Source organism: Schistocerca gregaria, chromosome 5 (genome assembly GCF_023897955.1).
Source record: "Schistocerca gregaria isolate iqSchGreg1 chromosome 5, iqSchGreg1.2, whole genome shotgun sequence".
Taxonomy (NCBI): domain Eukaryota; kingdom Metazoa; phylum Arthropoda; class Insecta; order Orthoptera; family Acrididae; genus Schistocerca; species Schistocerca gregaria.
In genome coordinates, this window is record NC_064924.1 from 627,414,217 (window position 1) to 627,435,284 (window position 21,068).

A 21,068-nucleotide genomic window follows, 5' to 3' on the forward strand; every position below is an offset into this window, starting at 1 on the left:
ATATGGCTTATTACAGTTATCACACATATGTGTTGATCCTAAGAAAGCTGTCATACTGATCTTTATAAGGATATATCTTTATTTCTTTCTCAGGACCAATATAGATAACTGAATTGAAGTTCTCAGCACATACCACAGTTCTTTGAATATCCAACTATTCTTCAATATTTTTAATATGATCTAGAGCAAAACCCTTCTTCGTTGTAATCACCCAACTGACTACATAATACATTAGTTCTTTTTTTAATTTTTATTTATCTCTTTCTCAGATTTTCTTAATATCATTTGTAGTTAGCTCTCTGTCGAAAATATTATTTGTATGGTATGTTAGTGCCACAATGACTGCTCTAGATAACACAAATTATCATCATTTTTAATTCTTGTGATACATTTTTCAGTCTTTTTGTCTTCAGCTAGATTTAATATTTTTTACCTCTATCACCTCCAGAAACCGCTATGATTGGAATATTAAATGAAGTCTCATCAGATGTTAATGTATCTATGATTTTATTGCACAAAACTTGAACAGATTCTCGAGTATTATCTGATATTATCTGATATCCTATAGACACTGAATAAAACTTTTTTGGATTTTTGATGTTACATTCAACTTATTTCCTTTTTTAACATTAGTTCTCTTCTTGCTACCTCTACCATAGAATTAAGTGCTTTCATCATATAATCAGTTTTCTTACTAGTGGTATCGAGTTTAGCAATATTAGCATCAATAAAGACTCATTTATAGTCAACAGACCAAGCTTGACATTTTTCATTAAATCTCGATCTTATTCCCTTATTCTCAAATAAATGCTTTTTAGAGGTCTCAGTCTCTTTTTCTTGCTCAAATAGGTTGATACTGAATGGATGAATTTGATCTAGTCTCACTATTTTTCTTATCTCGGTGGTCAAACTTTTTCAATAACATCAGGATCAATTCTGTAAAAATAATTTATATTAGATACTCCTTTTGGACTTGGTCTAGTTTTGGAATAATTCTGCACAAAGTTTAATTTCCTGTAACCCAATAGCATTAACTAACTCTGATTTCCTTAATTTAATGTATCCTCTAATATGAAATCCTTAACTCTAGCTTTGAGTTCACATACTTCCAAATTATCTAGGGTTCTTGTGGGAGGAGACAAATAATTTCAATCGATTAAATTAATTAAATCATATTTTCTAAATCCGCTATATATTTGTTAATTATTCCTTCTGCAATCATCATGGAGTTGAGTGACTGTAAACTCTCTAAAATCGTCAATCATTTATTAAGGATAAAAACATTAGATGTGCAAAAAATTAGAAATCTGGTTAAAGTAGTAGGTAATTAAATTTTACCTTCAGTTTATTTTATATGTTTAACTGACTGTAAATGTCTTTTATGATAATTGTATTTATTTCTTTTCAACATTTAAACGCCATTTTTCTTTTTAGCTTATATTCTAGTTGGCAAACTTTACTTTTAGTTGATAGTTTGTTTCTAGATGAATGGTTAAAGTAAAAACAATTAAAATCTTTACTTCCTTGACAGACTATACATTTTGTAGAATCAGGGATAGATGGTTCAGCTGACACTACATTAGTTTCCGTTTTCAATATTTTAGTGTTCTCATCACTTCAAATTTGTTTTAAAAATTCTTATAATTTGATATAATATATTCAAAACGAACTTTATTATTTTTATACACATTTCTTATATAAAATTTTTCACATTCTTTACACCTATGTGACTGCTTATCTTCTGTGTACATGAGTGAATCAGAATTATCAAGCAGTTTTTCTATTTCACATTTTATACGCTTTTTAGCTTCCATTTATTATGACAAATTTTTATTAGATTATTTAAAATTATTCCTTAATAAATGACTCTGCTTTCTTGCTGCTGTTGTCAGATAGTTGTATAGATAAAGTATTTACGCTATTAATTTTCTTCCTACCTCTACTATTTTTACTGTGTATTATTTAAATCATTTACGAGTTTGCAATACAAGACACATTTTATGGAAAAGAAATTGTCATCTATAATGACACACTAGCTAGGAAATTACAGAACTAAATTTTCGATGAAATTCCAGACACCTGAAAAATTGACAGGTGCTATAGAATTTTAATATATTTTTATTCTATATAAATAGAGTTGATTGCTTCAACACCAACTTCATCTGTGTTGAAATCATTCACGAGATGAAATATGAATTAAGTTTAGGTACCTGGTATAGAGACGTTTGGGTTACAGTCTTCAAAGTCAAAAGTGTTTTGATTACAAACAATATTCTAACATTTTTGAATGGAATTCCAGAGGAATCTAATTATTCCTGTAAAGATTTTAAATGATTTAAAAAAGTTTATGTTAAATTTCTCAAAGGCAATCAGATACCATACATAGAAATACAACACAATGATTCCCAAGCTTTAGAGTATGAACATGTTAGAAAAGAAGTAAAAACTTAAACAGAACAATCTTGTTCAAAAGAAATCGATTTTATTAACAGTCGATAATTGTGAAGAATCCATAATGATGTTTAACTCAACTTAACTGTAGTAAAAATATGTGTTGAGTATCTAAAGTACAAAGCATCAGCTATAGACAACTCACACTCATCTTCAAGAGTCTATTAAAAACAATAGAGGAATATTAAAAGAAAACGAATACCTTCACTTAAAAGATGTAGTAGAGATGAAAAATGAACAAATGATATACATTGCCACATTAAAACAGCATGCCAAGAAAAATTATTTTAAAGTTGGTGGTATACTCGTATTGTCCAAAAATCATCTGTCAGGAACAGTAACCAGTTATAACAGTGAAGACCTACACTAGATAAAATATTTTAGAGATCTCTTATATGCCATGTGCAGCATCGTCTGTAATATTGATGTAATAATTGTTTTTATTGCACAATATGGTCTCTATGATTTAGTTACGGATTCAAAACTTCCAACTGGAAAACAATTTATAAAATGGATTACTCATTATGTTATACTTGCAATAAGCAAAATATGGTGAATACAAATTACAAAATATAATAATTATTTGGAACTAGTAATAGAATCCACCAACCATTAATCAAGATAAACATGGTGAATTTATTTTAATCAAGAATAATCATATGTGAGAATATCCATACTATGTTACAAGTACTCATAAATGTTCTGTAAATTCTAGACTGAATGAATTACAGATTATCCAGAAACGGAAATAGCTCTGGGAATCAGAAATCCAAACTCAATAGATCTGTATAATTTAACAATAGACAGATTACCAATAATTTCTCAAAGAAATCACTTTGAAACAAGTTTAAATGAAGATATTCTTAAAAGAAAAATAACAAAAATTAAAATAGATTATTACATAATTATATTATTTTTATTTACCCAACTATTATGTGAATTATCAAATCCTAAGCATGCAATATATACTTTAACTCCTTTCTTTCTCAAGACTTTTTCAACTAGATGAATATGAGGATATTTTGTTTTCTGTAGATCTTGAACATAAAAATTTCATTGGATATCTTTTGTTTGGTATGTGGTTGGATCAGAGTAAATAACATCTCCAATCTCAAAAATTTATGTTAACCAATTTGCTGTATAACCTTTTTGAAAAAGATGTTATGTTTACTAATTCTAACTTTATTTCCTATTTTAAATTTCGCTTTTTCTTTAGACATAATTGTAGTGGGTTTATAATTTTTTTCATTGACTTCTGCCTGTTTCATTTTTATAGTTGAATGTTTTGTGTTATTATATTCATCAACCAATTTAAAATGTGGTTCCACCTGTTAATAATTTCTTTGAAGAGAAAATGTTTTACACATTTTTCTTCCAGTGTTGTATTATATCTATCAACAGCAAATACTTTTAATTAGGTAAAAGTTACATTTTTCATTAATTTTGTAAATCCTTTATAATAAAAATCAATGGCATTTTTTGGATTTTTACCTTCTCTAAATATTTTTCAAAAGCTTCAAATTTATTTTTACTTGGTTAATCTTTTGCTGAAATTGCCAAAACAAATTTTGAGAAGACATGCATAGAAGTTAATAAATATTTTTGTCCTTTGTTTGTTTTTGAAATTCCTTTCAGTTTTCCAGAATCCATTTCACCTACCTCAGCTTGCCATAAGTCATCTTTACCAAGTGAAACAACATTTGTTCTTTTAAAATTTTTCTCATTGGTTTATGTAATTTATTAATAATTCGATCACGAAAATTAAAGGGGTCTGGTGGACCCCTTCACCTACAAAATTATTTAACTAATTTGCTATTTTTGCTTTCACGTATTGTATAAATGCTGTCAATTCCTTGCACTCCATTTTCAGTTGTTAATCTAATAGGACTATGTGTTTCTGTAAACTTTTTACACTTCAAACAGTAAATGTGATTATGATTATCCATTTATATAGAATGAAAATTTATTAAGATTTAAAATATTTCACCAAATATAACAACTTTACATTGACTGAAACAATTTTAAAAGATTCTTTCAGTCTTTCAGTCAGAAAATTTGATTTGTGTAAATTATTGATTGATTATTATTATTTATTTCATATAGTTTATCACCCCCCCGCCATAAACCATGGACCTTGCCGTTAGTGGGGAGGCTTGCGTTCCTCGGCGATACAGATAGCCGTACCGTAGGTGCAACCACAACGGAGGGGTATCTGTTGAGAGGCCAGACAAACGTGTGGTTCCTGAAGAGGGGCAGCAGCCTTTTCAGTAGTTGCAGGGGCAACAGTCTGGATGATTGACTGATCTGGCCTTCTAACAATAACCAAAACAGCCTTGCTGTGCTGGTACTGCGAATGGCTGAAAGCAAGGGGAAACTACAGCCATAATTTCTCCCGAGGGCATGCAGCTTTACTGTATGATTAAATGATGATGGCATCCTCTTGGGTAAAATATTCCGGAGGTAAAATAGTCCCCCATTCAGATCTCCAGGCAGGGACTACTCAAGAGGATGTCGTTATCAGGAGAAAGAAAACTGGCGTTCTATGGGTCGGAGCATGGAATGTCAGATCCCTTAATCGGGCAAGTATGTTAGAAAATTTAAAAAGGGAAATGGATAGGTTAAAGTTAGATATAGTGGGAATTAGTGAAGTTCGGTGGCAGGAGGAACAAGACTTCTGATCAGGTGACTACAGGGTTATAAACACAAAATCAAATAGGGGTAATGCAGGAGTAGGTTTAATAATGAATAGGAAAATAGGAATGCGGGTAAGCTACTACAAACAACATAGTGAACACATTATTGTGGCCAAGATAGATACGAAGCCCACACCTACTACAGTAGTACAAGTTTATATGCCAACTAGCTCTGCAGATGACGAAGAAATTGAAGAAATGTATGATGAAATAAAAGAAGTTATTCAGATAGTGAAGGGTGACGAAAATTTAATAGTCATGGGTGACTGGAATTCGGTAGTAGGAAAAGGGAGAGAAGGAAACGCAGTAGGTGAATATGGACTGGGGTAAAGAAATGAAAGAGGAAGCCGCCTGGTAGAATTTTGCACAGAGCACAACTTAATCATAGCTAACACTTGGTTCAAGAACAATAAAAGAAGGCTGTATTCATGGAAGAAGCCTGGAGATACTGACAGGTTTCAGATAGATTATATAATGGTACGACAGAGATTTAGGAACCAGGTTTTAAATTGTAAGACATTTCCAGGGGCAGATGTGGACTCTGACCACAATCTATTGGTTATGACCTGTAGATTAAAACTGAAGAAACTGCAAAAAGGTGGGAATTTAAGGAGATGGGACCTGGATAAACTAAAAGAACCAGAGGTTGTACGGAGTTTCAAGGAGAGCATAAGGGAGCAATTGACAGGAATGGGGGAAAGAAATACAATAGAAAAAGAATGGGTAGCTTTGACAGATGAAGTAGTGAAGGCAGCAGAGAATCAAGTAGGTAAAAAGACTAGGGCTAGTAGAAATCTTTGGGTAACAGAAGAAATATTAAATTTAATTGACGAAAGGAAAAAATATAAAAATGCAGTAAATGAAGCAGGCAAAAAGGAATACAAACGTCTCAAAAATGACATCGACAGGAAGTGCAAAATTGCTAAGCAGGGATGGCTAGAGGACAAATTTAAGGATGTAGAGGCTTATCTCACTAGAGGTAAGATAGATATTGCCTACAGGAAAATTAAAGAGACCTTTGGAGAAAAGAGGACCACTTGTATGAATATTAAGAGCTCAGATGGAAACCCAGTTCTAACCAAAGAAGGGAAAGCAGAAAGGTGGAAGGAGTATATAGAGGGTCTATACAAGGGCGATGTACTTGAGGACAATATTATGGAAATGGAAGAGGATGTAGATGAAGATGAAATGGGAGATACAATACTGCGTGAAGAGTTTGACAGAGCACTGAAACAAGGCCCTCGGAGTCGGCAACATTCCATTGTTGCCAGCCTTGGGAGAGCCAGTCCTGACAAAACTGTACCATCTGGTGAGCAAGATGTATGAGACAGGCGAAATACCCTCAGACTTTAAGAAGAATATAATAATTCCAATCCCAAAGAAAGCAGGTGTTGACAGATGTGAAAATTACAGAACTATCAGTTAAATAAGTCACAGCTGCAAAATACTAACGCGAGTTCTTTACAGACGAATGGAAAAACTAGTAGAAGCCGACCTCGGGGAAGATCAGTTTGGATTCCGCAGAAATGTTGGAACGCATGAGGCAATACTGACCCTACGACTTATCTTAGAAGCTAGATTAAGAAAGGGCAACCCTACGTTTGTAACATTTGTAGACTTAGAGAAAGCTTTTGACAATGTTGACTGGAATACTCTTTTTCAAATTCTAAAGGTGGCAGGCGTAAAATACAGGGAGCGAAAAGCTATTTACAATTTGTACAGAAACCAGATGGCAGTTATAAGAGTGGGACATGAAAGGCAAGCAGTGGTGGGGAAAGGAGTGAGACAGGGCTGTAGTCTCTCCCCGATGTTATTCAATCTGTGTATTGAGCAAGCAGTGAAGGAAACAAAAGAAAAATTCGGAGTAGGTATTAAAGCCCATGGAGAAGAAATAAAAACATTGAGGTTCGCCGATGACATCGTAATTCTGTCAGAGACAGCAAAGGACTTGGAAGAGCAGTTGAACGGAATGGATAGTGTCTTGAAAGGAGGATATAAGGTGACCATCAACAAAAGCCAAACGAGGATAATGGAATGTAGTCGAATTAAGTCGGGTGATGCTGAGGGAATTAGATTAGGAAGTGAGACACTTAAAGTAGTAAAGGAGTTTTGCTATTTGGGGAGCAAAATAACTGATGATGGTCGAAGTAGAGAGGATATCAAATGTAGACTGGCAATGGCAAGAAAAGCGTTTCTGAAGAAGTTTCTTAACATCGAGTATAGATTTAAGTGTCAGGTAGTCATTTCTGAAAGTATTTGTATGGAGTGTAGCCATGTATGGAAGTGAATCATGGACGATAAATAGTTTGGACATGAAGAGAGTAGAAGCTTTCGAAATGTGGTGCTACAGAAGAATGCTGAAGATTAGATGGGTAGATCACGTAACTAAAGAGAAGGTACTGAGTCGAATTGGGGAGGAGAGAAGTTTGTGGCACAACTTGACCAGAAGAAGGGATCGGTTGGTAGGACATGTTCTGAGGCATCAAGGGATCACCAATTTAGTATTGGAGAGCAGCATGGAGGGTAAAAATCGTAGAGGGAGACCAAGAGATGACTACACTAAGCAGATTCAGATGGATGTAGGTTGCAGTAGGTACTGGGAGATGAAGAAGCTTGTGCAGGATAGAGTAGTATGGAGAGCTGCATCAAACCAGTTTCAGGACTGAAGACCACAACAACAACATAGTTTATCGAATACACTTACTGTGATATAAAATCATCAGATATAAAATCTTTGTTTATATTCTCACCAACAACAATAATTCTTGTAAACTTGAAATCATATTCAAAATTGTGAATTTTTTGTACACCTCCAGTCATAAAAGTGTATTCAAGAATTTGTTCATCATATACTTTATCTTAAAGATTACTTAAATCACTTAAATATGGAGTGTAATCTCTATCTGAGAAATAAACTGAAAAAGCTTGTTCTATTTCCTTCTTTGTAAATAATTAGTTAGATTAGTTTTACTGTCATAATTATTAAAATTATGTTAGAATACTTCTTATTCAGGTTTTGTAGCAACATTTGATAATTCATTCTGTGAATAATGTTGGTTTACTACATCATTTGCATCAATTGGGTCATTTACATTCGCATTTCTTCTACATTTATAGCCAATGTAACCTGTAGTTAAATTAAAAATAGCATTTAATTATTTCTGAAATTGTTTAATTACATTATTTGTTTTTGGAACTATTGATCCTATAATCTTTGAATTCTGTTTGAAAATCTTCGAATTTTGAAATTCATTATTAATTATTGGTTGAAAATTTAAATCATCATTAATCTTATTTCCAAAAATGTTGACTTCTGAAACTCAAAATATCACTAAACTTGTGAATATATGACAGCAATAAAACGCAAATGGACATAAATTACTACAAATTACTTCATTAAAATTTTGTATCTCTCAGAATTGTAGTACTGATCTCTTTTTCCCAAACAGTTAACTAGTTTAATTGGTACTTTACCACTTAATGAATGACAACCAATTTTATATCTTTATTCTTATAATAAAAAATTCACTAAGAACCAACATGACCAGATGAATCTAAATTAACTATTCCAGATTCATATTCTTTAGGATGACTCAGTAATTCATCAATCATAAAAACACCAGGAAAATATTTGATTTTTAATCATTTAACTAAGTTTTATATACAGAAATTACTTAATGTATTAGGTTAGAAGTCGATTAATTTTATGAATTTTTTTGTTCCACTGCCTTTATTTTCCATTGAATAATTACGTCTTTTCTGTTCTTCCAATTCTGCATCAGCTTTTTTCTTGTTTATTACTGCATTGGCAATTGCTGCAGAACCACCAGCAAGTGAACCAGTTTATGCTAAATAAGGTAATGCAGCTAATAGTAATGGTAGAAATAAACCTTCATGTTGTGTTAGTCCTTTTCTTTTTTTCTTTTTTGTTACATTTTCACTTCCTAATGTAATAAGTAAATTTCTACCAGTTTTTTCTCTTTCTTCCTTTTTTGTGCATCATTTAAAAATGGTTCAATATTATGTAATCATTAATCATTTAATTTCATTTTAATTGATTTTGATTTAGTCTTGAGACTTGGTAGCGATGTATAATCACTTTTCCACAATTGTGTGAGGAAGATTATTCAATGTTCTGATTCAAATTCCTTTTGGAGTGTTGATGATGAAGTCACTGAATTTATTTGTCAACATGTGCATTATTCCAACATTTTCATTGTGATAATTTTTATTTCTGGCTAATTCTTCCCCATGGATTATAGCTAATCTGCCAATTAATTGACAGACATCATTCATCCAGACATATTCTATTGGTTTTTCTGAAAAAATTTTTACGAAGCCTTTACCAACTTTCTCTTCATCACTTTACAATGAATCATCTAATTTTGTTGTCTCAAATATTTATATTTATTTCCTGTCTTCGATTTTATTTTATTTGTATTATTATCAGAATATAATGCTACTGAGTTGTATAATATATATCTGCATAATTTAATCAATCTATTTTTTTAATTACAAGATTCATTAATCTATCTGTATCTTCAAATGTCCTATCAGCAATAGTTAATTTAACTCCATCACATTTTACTGGTAATTTACCACCTAATTTAAATGTACCAACTGCTCTTAATCCAAAAACCTTATCTTCACTATGACTAATATGTTCTAACAGTCTTTCACTTACACTTATTTTTTAACATTTTAATCTTTTTTCTTTCTTTGGTAAACTTTGTTAATAAATCTTTTATTTCTGATTCACTTATAGTATAGTCATGCTGTGGGTGTTCATATTGTTCAATTGGTGTTTTGACGTTAAATATGATAACTGATAATGAGAATAAGGAACCATTTGCTTTTCAACTTCTCTATTTTCTTGAATAGCATTCAAAACATTATCACATAATCCTTCAATACCTTGTTTAACTTTTTCAGTTGCATTGATAACTTGTTGATCTTTTTAAATTTTTAAATTTTTTAAACTCTTCTTTTATTTGTTTTTACTCTTCTATTTCGCCTAGCTTTTTTAACAACTTCTGGATCATACTTTCAAAACATTTATTAGAGACGAAAAAACAGTAATTTAGCACTTTTAATGGTAAACAATTATATTTACATTTAAGATTTATGTTGTTATGAATTCAGTATTTTATTTCTGAACTTACTTTAATTTGGTTTTCTAGTAACACTATCATAAAAAATCAAAATTGATCATTCCAACACCTACAACACATTTCTTTAATATCATTAAACTTCGAATCACCACCAACGAACTCTTATAAATTTGATCTAAATTTCTATAATCTTGTCTAGAGACTAAGAAAATTAAGATTATCTCTGACTGATTGGTTTGGTATTTTTGAATATGTCTGAGCTAAATCAAAACAATATCTTCCTCTATGTCTTCCTCTAGTAAAATATTCCCTGACTATGTCTAAGTCATAAAATACTACCACTGAATTGTCTAGACATTGATCTAATGGAATAATTACTTCATTATTTTCAATAAAAGTAGCATTTTTTGTAATGCTTATTTTCAATTTTTCACATATTTTATAAATTCTCGATATTTTGGTTGATCTAAACCTTTAGAATAAATTTACAAATGATTAATTTTATTCCATTTCAACCATTCAGGTACCAGAATATTATTATTGATCATTAACTTTGTTTTTCCACAACCACTTGGCCCTATAATTCCATATCAGATTTACTCATTCCTTATGAATGAGAAGACTAAAAGTAATCTAAATGTCCCAAATAAGAACACAGAGACTAATGTAATTATTGGAGGTGGATGCATTCATTCAAAGCATGCAAAATTATATGTGAGTTTTAGTATTATTGGAGCTGATGGTAGGGGTTCATTTGATAATTAAGTAACTTATTCACTGTGGCAACAGAGGCAACAGCAAAAGGCTTCTGTTCTGGTAAAATCTCGTATAATGTTCCTCCAGTAACACATAATAAATTGGGGGGGGGGGGGGGTTGCCTGATACACGAGTAGAACTGTAGATTTAGGAAAACCAGATCCTACTACTCCTTACTGCAAGACAAGAAAGTAAAATATAAAACATTCAGTTGTATTATGAATAGCACAGAACTAAAACGGTTCTGCCCTTGTCCTACAAAAGAGTGCGGGGAGAGGAGACATGGAGAAGTTCGTCCACTGGACCAAACGGTAACGGAAGCCCATGGCAGGACACTTCAAATAACTAGCCTGGCATCAGGTTTAAGTCGCGCCTGGTTTACTGCGCATTGAACGATTATCAGCATAATTACTAACGCTACTGAACGAGAACTAAGACATGAATTTGAGCTATCTGCAACCTCGTGAGCTGAACAGCCCATGGCGGCAAATGGGGCACTAAGCACGCTCGCTGACGCTAAGATGACGACTGGTCCTAAACTTACGAACTTCATTAACTGCTCAACTCTGTTCAACTCTATCAACTCTTAACAACTGTGGCGATCATAGCGTCTCTTGTTGCAGCCGAGAAGCCCCCGCACAGTAAGCTAAGAAGAGGCCCACACAGCCAACCTAACCAGCGCTGCAGTTACCATTAGCTTCCCCTTTGCAGCGGTCAAAAGCAACGACCCACGGGTTGAAACTGCTGAAGTTTGGCAATTTCCTCGAAAACGGGAGGTATTCTCGCATCCTTCCGCGACAAGTGGCCGAGGCCAGAATTTGAAACTAACGTCGGAGAAAACTAGTCTGATAGCGAATAATTAAAGATTAATTATGACGACTTTTGAAGTAACAGTCCATATCAAACGAAAGATACTTTTCTGAATAATGTGAATTTGATGTCAAAGGTATCGATTTAATTTACCTAATACACTCACCCTTTCTCACTGAGCTGGACTATGCAATAGTAGAGACTGGTGGTGAAAGGCCCTGAGGCCAGTTCATGGAAAGTCTGCACTCCACGATCGCGTATTACAGGTTAAGTATCTGTCTCACAAGCCCAGAATCGTGCTTCACTGTTTTGGGAAGCATTATATCCTTATATTGATGTCTTAGTCACCAAATTCGCCACATCTGAACGTGATGGAACAAATGTAAGACGTTATCAGAGAAACACCAAGGGCTTGTCGAACCCATGCTACCCAGATTCGCTGCTGTATTGCATTCCAGAGGTGCAACAGTAAGCTATTAATCAGTTGGGTAGTTAGGTGGCCGTTGTTTTTTGACTCATCGATCTAAGCAAGCACCACAAAACATAATATTCCTTCTATTTAACATAGGGTTATAATATTTAAAAGGCAAACTGAGGTGTCACCGCCAGACACCACAGTTGCTAGGTGGTAGCCTTTAAATCGACCGCGGTCCGGTAGTATACGTCGGACCCACGTGTCGCCACGATCAGTGATTGCAGACCGAGCGCCGCCACACGGCAGGTCTAGAGAGACTTCCTAGCACTCGCCCGAGTTGTACAGCCGATTTTGCTACCAATGGTTCACTGACAAATTACGCTCTCATTTGCCGAGACGATAGTTTAGCATAGCCTTCAGCTACGTCAATTGCTACGACCTAGCAAGGCGCCATATTGATATTGTGAATCATATACCGTCAAGAACGACGTTCATCATTAATGGATTAAAGTTAAGTATTCCACCAGCTACGTCCGTTTTCCTAAATTCTAATTTCCTTGTCATGTTCCAGACCTCACGCCAGCCTGCGTGAGCTGAAACGCGTGCATTTCAGCTTCCTTTAGGAACATGGTTGGCTCTCCTGCCAACCACAACAAAAACACTTCCCGGTGTTGTGTAAAATAACATCTATGTGGTCACCAACCGGCTTTCAGCTTCTCAGGTCATCTTCAAGTGACAAGTGAATATCGCAAACACAGATAAACTTTATGTACGACTTATACAGATATTATTTGTTCAGAAGATACAAAACTGACAAAGCGTTTACACAGGAAAACATTATACACTATTGGCCATTAAAATTGCTACACCACGAAGATGACGTGCTACAGAAGCGAAATTTAACCGACAGGAAGAAGATGCTGTGATATGCAAACGATTAGCTTTTCAGAGCATTAACACAAGGTTCGCGCCGGTGGCGACACCTAGAATGTGCTGACGTGAGGAAAGTTTCCAACAGATTTCTCATAATTTTTTTTATTTATTTCGTATTCCATTAATCCGTATTGTGATAAATCACAAGGATGTGGAATGAGTCATGATTACATACAACAGATATAATACACATATATAAAATGACAAAAATGTACCATAAGATTATGAATAAGTTTGTAGGTTAAAATCAAATCAAAGGTATAGCTCAAGTAATATAAAACAATACCTAAAAAGGAAATATAGTACATTTTCCAAATTAAACAAATAATACACATATATAAAATGACAAAAATGTACCATAAGATTATGAATAAGTTTGTAGGTTAAAATCAAATCAAAGGTATAGCTCAAGTAATATAAAACAATACCTAAAAAGGAAATATAGTACATTTTCCAAATTAAACAGTTAATGTGATCTATAGCAAACAAATTTTTATCAGTATAAAAAATCATTGCTTTATCTGTAGATACTCATCAAGAGAATAGAAGGAATTTACCATTAGGTATTCTCTCAATTTACATTTAAAAGTAGGTAAGACATTAATGTGATCTTTAATACCTGATGGAAGGGAGTTGAAAATTTTTGTGGCTGAATAATGAACACCTTTCTGAACAAGACTTAAATGTTTCAGATCCCTGTGTAGATCATTTTTAGACCTAGTATTATGATCATGACATTCACTATTAGTTTTAAAAAGAGATAGGTTGTTAGAAACAAAAATCATCAAAGAAAATATGAATTGAGAGGTAAGTGTTAATATTTGTAACTTATGAAACAGACTTCTGCAAGAATATCTTGGATGAACACCACTCATGATTCTAACAGCTCTCTTCTGTGCAGTAAATATTTTTTTGGCTAAAGGCTTGTTGCCCCAAAATATTATGCCATACGACATGATAGAATGAAAATAACCAAAGTAGGCAGCTTTAGTAGCGTCCTCATCACCAATGGGGGTGATTACACGCAGAGCATAAGTTGCCACACTGAGCCTTCTATGTAGGTCTAAGATATGCTCAGACCAGTTCAGCTTGCCATCAATTAGAATGCCCAAGAACTTAGATGATTCACAGTGTAGTATATTTTGGTTACCACAGTTTAAGTGGCATACTTCATTTTCTTGTTGAGATGTGTGAAATTGCATATACTGAGTTTTCTGAATGTTTAGAGTTAGTCCATTGCACTTAAACCAGTGTAGGATGTCAACGAGTACAGCATTACATTTATTTTCTAGGTCACTGTTAGTTCGACTTTCAAGCAGAATAGTGGTGTCATCGGCAAAAAGAGTAAATTTACACTCGGTGTCTGTGCAAAGTGGGAGATCATTGATGAAGATAAGGAAAAGCAAAGGTCCTAGGATGGACCCCTGAGGCACACCACACTTTAATGTGCCCCAATCAGAAGAAATGGGACTATCATTGGCACTATTAATTATCACCTTCTGTTTTCTGTTTTGCAGATATGATTCTATCCATCTACCAATGCTACCTCGCAAGCCATAAAAATTAGCCTTATGTAAGAGAATGTTGTGGTCCACACAGTCAAAGGCCTTAGACAAGTCACAAAAAATTCCAATAGGTGACATTTTATTATTTATTGACTCTAAAATTTCATTTGTGAGAGAAAAAATAGCCTGCTCAGTTGATCTACCTTTTTGGAAACCAAACTGGTTTCTGTTGAGTATGTTATGGCTGTTAAGATGTTCTACAATTCTTGTATACATTAGTTTCTCTAATACTTTTGAGAAACTACTTAGTAGTGATATTGGACGGTAGTTAGATAAATTAGTTTTGTCACCCTTCTTGAAAAGTGGTTTCACAACGGCAAGCTTTAATCTCTCTGGGACAACACCTTGCTGGATAGACTCATTAAAAATGTGACACAGGACTTGACATATGTGGTCACTACAATGCTTCAGTATTTTTGGTGAAATGTTGTCAATACCAGTGGAATTTTTATTTTTTAAGGCCTTGATGGTATTTTTAACTTCTGTAATAGTAACTGGGGCAATACAAATTGGGTCATACGTGTTAGGGTTAGCTCTGTGTAATAAATGCGTAGCAGCATTTAAGGAACCGTTACAACCTACTTGTTCTGCTGCAGTTATGAAGTGATTGTTGAATATGTTGGAAACTGTTACAGGATTATGAATAACCTCATCCTTATAGCTTACCTCTGTGGTATTAACATTCTTGTTACTCTTGCCACACTCTCTCTTTATAACATTCCAAACTGCTTTTATTTTGTTCTCAGATTTATCAATTTCAGACTTAATATACAGGCTCTTGGATTTGTTTATCACCCTTTTTAAAATTTTACAATATAACTTATAATGAGACCTTTCAAGGGGATCATTTGATACTCTTAGTGAGGCATGTAACTCCCTCTTAGTCCTGCAAGAAATTTTTATACCTCCAGTAATCCATGGTTTACTGGAAGAAACCTCATTGTTCTTTCTGACAGTTTTTTTTGGGAAAGCCATTTCAAATACAGATATAAATTCATTTAAAAAAAGGTTAAATTTATCATTAACATCTGATGTGCTGTACACTGGCTCCCAATCTATCTGTGACAAATAGTCGTTAAAGGCAGACACAGTTTCAGTGTTTATACATCTATAGGACCTATAGGTGTGGGAGATTTTATTGCACAAACTGATGTTATTTACTTTCAGAAGTTGTCCATCATGGTCAGACAGGCCATAAATTACTTTGCTCACACTAGCACTGTTGACTCTATTCTTGTCAATGTAAATATTATCTAGAAGGCTCTTGCAATTTTCTGTAACTCTAGTGGGCCAGGTAACCATCGCAGCCAAGTTGTAAGAATTCATTAAGTGGTCCAGGTCAGTTTTGAGGTTGTTATCAGTTAAGAAGTTGACATTAAAGTCACTTACAATTATTAAATTTCTAGTTTTAGAGAACAATTTGGTCAAAAGAGATTCTAACTTATTCATAAAGATGCAAAACTTCCCTGCTGGAGCTCTGTAAATTGCAAGCACAGTAAGTAACATGTCCTTTGCAGAAATTTCAGTCCCGCAAACTTCAAAATGTTGATCTACACAATACTTACTTAGATCTAAAGATTTATAAATGATTTTACTGTCTATATAAATTACAGCACCACCTTTCTCCTTACTTGTTCTGCAGTAATGAGTAGCTAGATCATACCCATCAAGCTGCAGCCCACCAATTCCAACTGTTACATGATGCTCAGTAAGGCATAAAACATGAGGACGGTCAACAGTGTCCATGTCCCCTAAATTTACAGATAAAAACTCTAATTTACTTTTGAGACTTCTGATATTTTGATGAAGAATAATAAGATTCTTATAGCTACCTCTACTGTCTTTCTGCTGGTCTGCTTGTCCATTAACACCGTTTGTCCCCGTTGCACTCAAAACTGTGTTGGATACATTAAGACCTATGTCGCAGCTGGAGATTTGTTCACTAGATGTTGTTGGCGAGGTCGGGTGGGTGCTGGCCATAAAAAATCACTGTTTCTTTTTGGAATTCTTCTTTCTCTCGTAGAAAATCGGGGATTACCTTTTATCCTTGGAGATACTGCATCGGAATTATTTTCCAGTCCTTGAGGTTCTTTGGGTGGAACTTCATCATATGGTATTAATATGTCATTGGCAGTGACAGGGTGAGACACAGCTATACATCTGTTTCTTGTATTCACATTGGTTCCCTGTCTATCTTGGCATGAATTGGTTTCTACAGTACCGGTACAAAATCTGACCTTTCTTGCAGAGCTGGTTGTAAGTGTTTTTACTACATCACACTGTTTCCATGGGTTTGATACTGATGAAGCAATGTTCCTGCACAGTCTGAGCTTTCCTGTTTTGTTCAGGTGTAGTCCATGATTAGTGTAATCAGGCCTTTGCAAGAAAAAATTGACATCAATTACTTTCACATTAACAAAATTAGATGACAAATTCATTATATATTCATTAAATCTGTACACTGTTTCGTTGACTTCTGGCTTGTCATAACAGTAGGGAACGGTACATAACAATAGCTTTGTATGATCAAGTGCTGCAGTCAACTTTTCTAAGTCTGGAATAAAGTTGTTTTTCTTACGAATGTCATTTATTCCTGCAAGGATAATAACTGCATCGTCCAAATTGAAATCACTAGTAAGATCTGATGCCCCTTCAACTACACCACTGAGGCATGCATTTGGTTTAACAACAGATGATGTGTAGTACTTGGGTTTCAAAAATTCATTTAGCAATGATGCACAGTTTCGCCCATGACTGTCCGATAGTAATAAAATCTTATTCGTTGGCTGACTCTCAATTGGTCTTTTTGTCGAATTTTTAGGAACATTGTCTCGTCCTACCACCTGAGTAGATTTCTCTGTTTCATCAATTTTATCACTTAAGACACTAAAACGGTTGCTTGTATTCAGATGATATAACTGCTGAGAACCGAGATGTTTTGGTATCTTCTTGGGCTGGTGACAATTAGTGCTCTCGTCTTGAGATTCACTTTTGTTCTGTTGACTTCTGGCAGACAATGTGACATTTTCAGCTTTCAGTCTTTGCAGTTCTTCTAACAACACGGAAATTATTTCTTCCTTGCTGTCTATAGTGCCCACTTTTACGCAATTATCACATTTCCATATCTCTTGTTTTGAGTCCACCTTTGCACAGTTATAATGATAAACAATTTTACACTTAAAGCACATAATACCTTTAACGACTTTCTTTCTGCATGAGCATAGTTTGCTGTTTGTTATTTCTTGAAGCGCTATTTCGTGGCTGTATGATGAAGTTGATGCTAAGCAAACACTGAGTTTCTCATTTTTTACTACCACCTTCATAATTAAATAACAAGAGATGCACTTCCCATCACTAAATACGTCGAACTTCTTACACTTCACACAAACTTAGGATTGTTTGCTTTTATTTGCGGAACTCATGCTGTTCTGTTTACCGATCGTCAACATGGTTTCTTTTTCACAGTTTATAGATGCATCACAGTTTTTTTCAGATACTTTTAACACAATATAACACGTAATACATAACTGGTCACAATACCAACCGACATTTCTGCAAAATGCACACTTTTCTTCATTAAATTTACATTTATTACTGAAACTAACACAAACAGCAGTTGACCGGCGTTGCCTGGTGAAACGTTGTTGTGATGCCTCGTGTAAGAAAGAGAAATGCGTACCATCACGTTTTCGACTTTGATAAAGGTCGTATTGTAGCCTATCGCGATTGCGGTTTGTCGTATGGCGACATTGCTGCTCGCTTTGGTCGAGATCCTATGACTGTTAGCAGAATATGGAATCGGTGGGTTCTGGAGGGTAATACGGAACGCCGTGCTGAATCCTAACGGCCTCATATCACTAGCAGTCGAGATGACAGGTATCTTATCCGCATGGCTGTAACGAATCGTGCAGCAACGTCCCGATCCCTGAGCCAACAGATAGGGACGTTTGCAAGACAACAACCATCTACACGAACAGTTCGACGGCGTTTGCAGCAGCATGGACTATCAGCTCAGAGACCATGGCTGCGGTTACCCTTGACGCTGCATCACAGACAGGAACACCTGCGATGGGGTACTCAACGACGAACCTGGGTGCACGAATGGCAAAAAGTCATTTTTTCGGATGAATCCAGGTTCTGTTTACAGCATCATGATGGTTGCAACCATGTTTGGGGACATCGCAGTGAACGCACATTGGAAGCGTGTATTCAACATCGCCATACTGGCGTATCACATGGCGTGATGGTATTGGGTGCCATTGGTTACACGTCTCGGTCACCTCTTCTTCTCATTGACGGCACTTTGAACAGTGGACGTTACATTTCAGATGTTTTACGATCCGTGGCTCTACCCTTCATTCGATCCCTGTGAAACCCTACATTTAAGCAGGATAATGCACGACTGCATATTGCAGGTCCTGTACGGGCCTTTCTGGGTACAGAAAATGCTCGACTGCTGCCATAGCCAGCACATTCTCCAGATCTCTCACCAATTGAAGACGTCTGGTCAATGGTAGCCGCGGAACTGGCTTGTCACAATACGCCAGTCACTGTTCTTGATGAACTGTGGTATCGTGTTGAAGCTGCATGGGCATCTGTACCTGTACACGCCATCCAAGCTCTGTTTGACTCAATGCCCAGGCGTATCAAGGCCGTTATTATGGCCAGAGGTGGTTGTTCTGGGTACTGATTTCTCAGGATCTATGCACCCAAATTGCGTAAAAATGTAATCACATGTCAGTTCTAGTATAATATATCTGTCCAATGAATACCCGTTTACCATCTGCATTTCTTCTTGGTGTAGCAATTTTAATGGCCAGTAGTGTAATAATTAAACTGGAAAAGAGGTAAAGAAAGTTTTATGTGGAGTTACATGTAATAAATGATCGGAAATAAGATGAACTTACAGTTTGATTTAGTATTTGTAACGAAAAGTTAATTCAACAAAGGGGGAAACGGAAACTGAGTCTGATCATTTAATACTAGACTGGCATTCTGCATCAAGTGTTTGTTGATTTCCAGTATTTCCAATAGGGTTATTTTTCTGTTTTTGTTGAGAGAATGTAAAACTTCACATTCTACATCATATCAACAGTTTTCTGATAAAAGATGACCAGCAAAGGTCGAATCTTTCTTTCTTAATCGCCAGCTTTTCTAATGTTCACATAGCCTAATTGCCGCAACTCTGCCTGACTGACCATTATACACTTTTTCACCGCTTGCAAGTGATTTTATATACACCACTCTGTGTCAAGGACTGCAATTTGTCTTCCTTACTGAATACAAATTTTGATACATTATTGGTATTATAAAATGCAGATCTGTAGTTGTGAAACTTTAACTTTCTTGCAATACTATTTGAAATGTTGGCAGCATATGAAATTTTGCACCAGGTTTTGTAACATCTGAGTGACTGCTGTTGTTCAGTGTACAGAAGTGGTGTAATTTTAGTCATTTTCTTTTTGTCATAGAACCTTATCAACCAGGGCAGAGCTAAAGCCGTAGCTGGGACCCATTTTTATTATGGTTTATGGTGCTGTTTCAAAAGCTAATTTGGGACTTTTCTTACCCCTTTTTTAGTTAATGTGATTATTGTAATGTTTTGCTATGTGAATACGTTGTTATTTTTTACCCTTCTGTATAAATAATAGCTGTGTAAGTCGCACATCAGGTTTACCTTTGTTTGCGACATTCAGTTATCACCTGAGGATGGTCTGAGATGCCAAAAGGCAGTTCGTGACCAAATAAATATGATTTTGCAGAACATTGCGAGTCGTTTTCCTTCTTAATGGTATTATCATGTTCTGCCAAGCCTCCACGGTAAATTCAGTTAATGTTACAGTGTTATAATGTCAAAAACCTCATTTGGGATGGCAAGAGACACCACATCGCTACCATATACTCCACACACATCAAAAAATTCAAAACATTTAGAAGCACTTAAAAGCATAAATCAGAAACTGGAAATGGAAAGGGCGTTATTTACGAGGGCTTATAAGGGGAATTCGCGTTGTCGTAATTTATGATTGCGATTACATCCAAAAAACTGAAAAATTTGTTGCAGATACTAACATAGTAGAAGTCAAGAAAAATCCCGTCAACAAATTTCAGTCAGATATGAAGAAAACAATTGAGGAAAGTATCTTTTTGTTTCCAGATGAAAAAGAAAAAGTTGATTAAAAATGATGAATCCATCCATTCCTGTGATTCGTTCGCAAATTTAGTTACACAAGAGAGGAGAACTGATTCGGCCGATTATTAATAATATGCCATGTCCCAATTACAAATTGAACTGGTAATGCAACAAGATACTAAGAGCAGCATATACTTATAA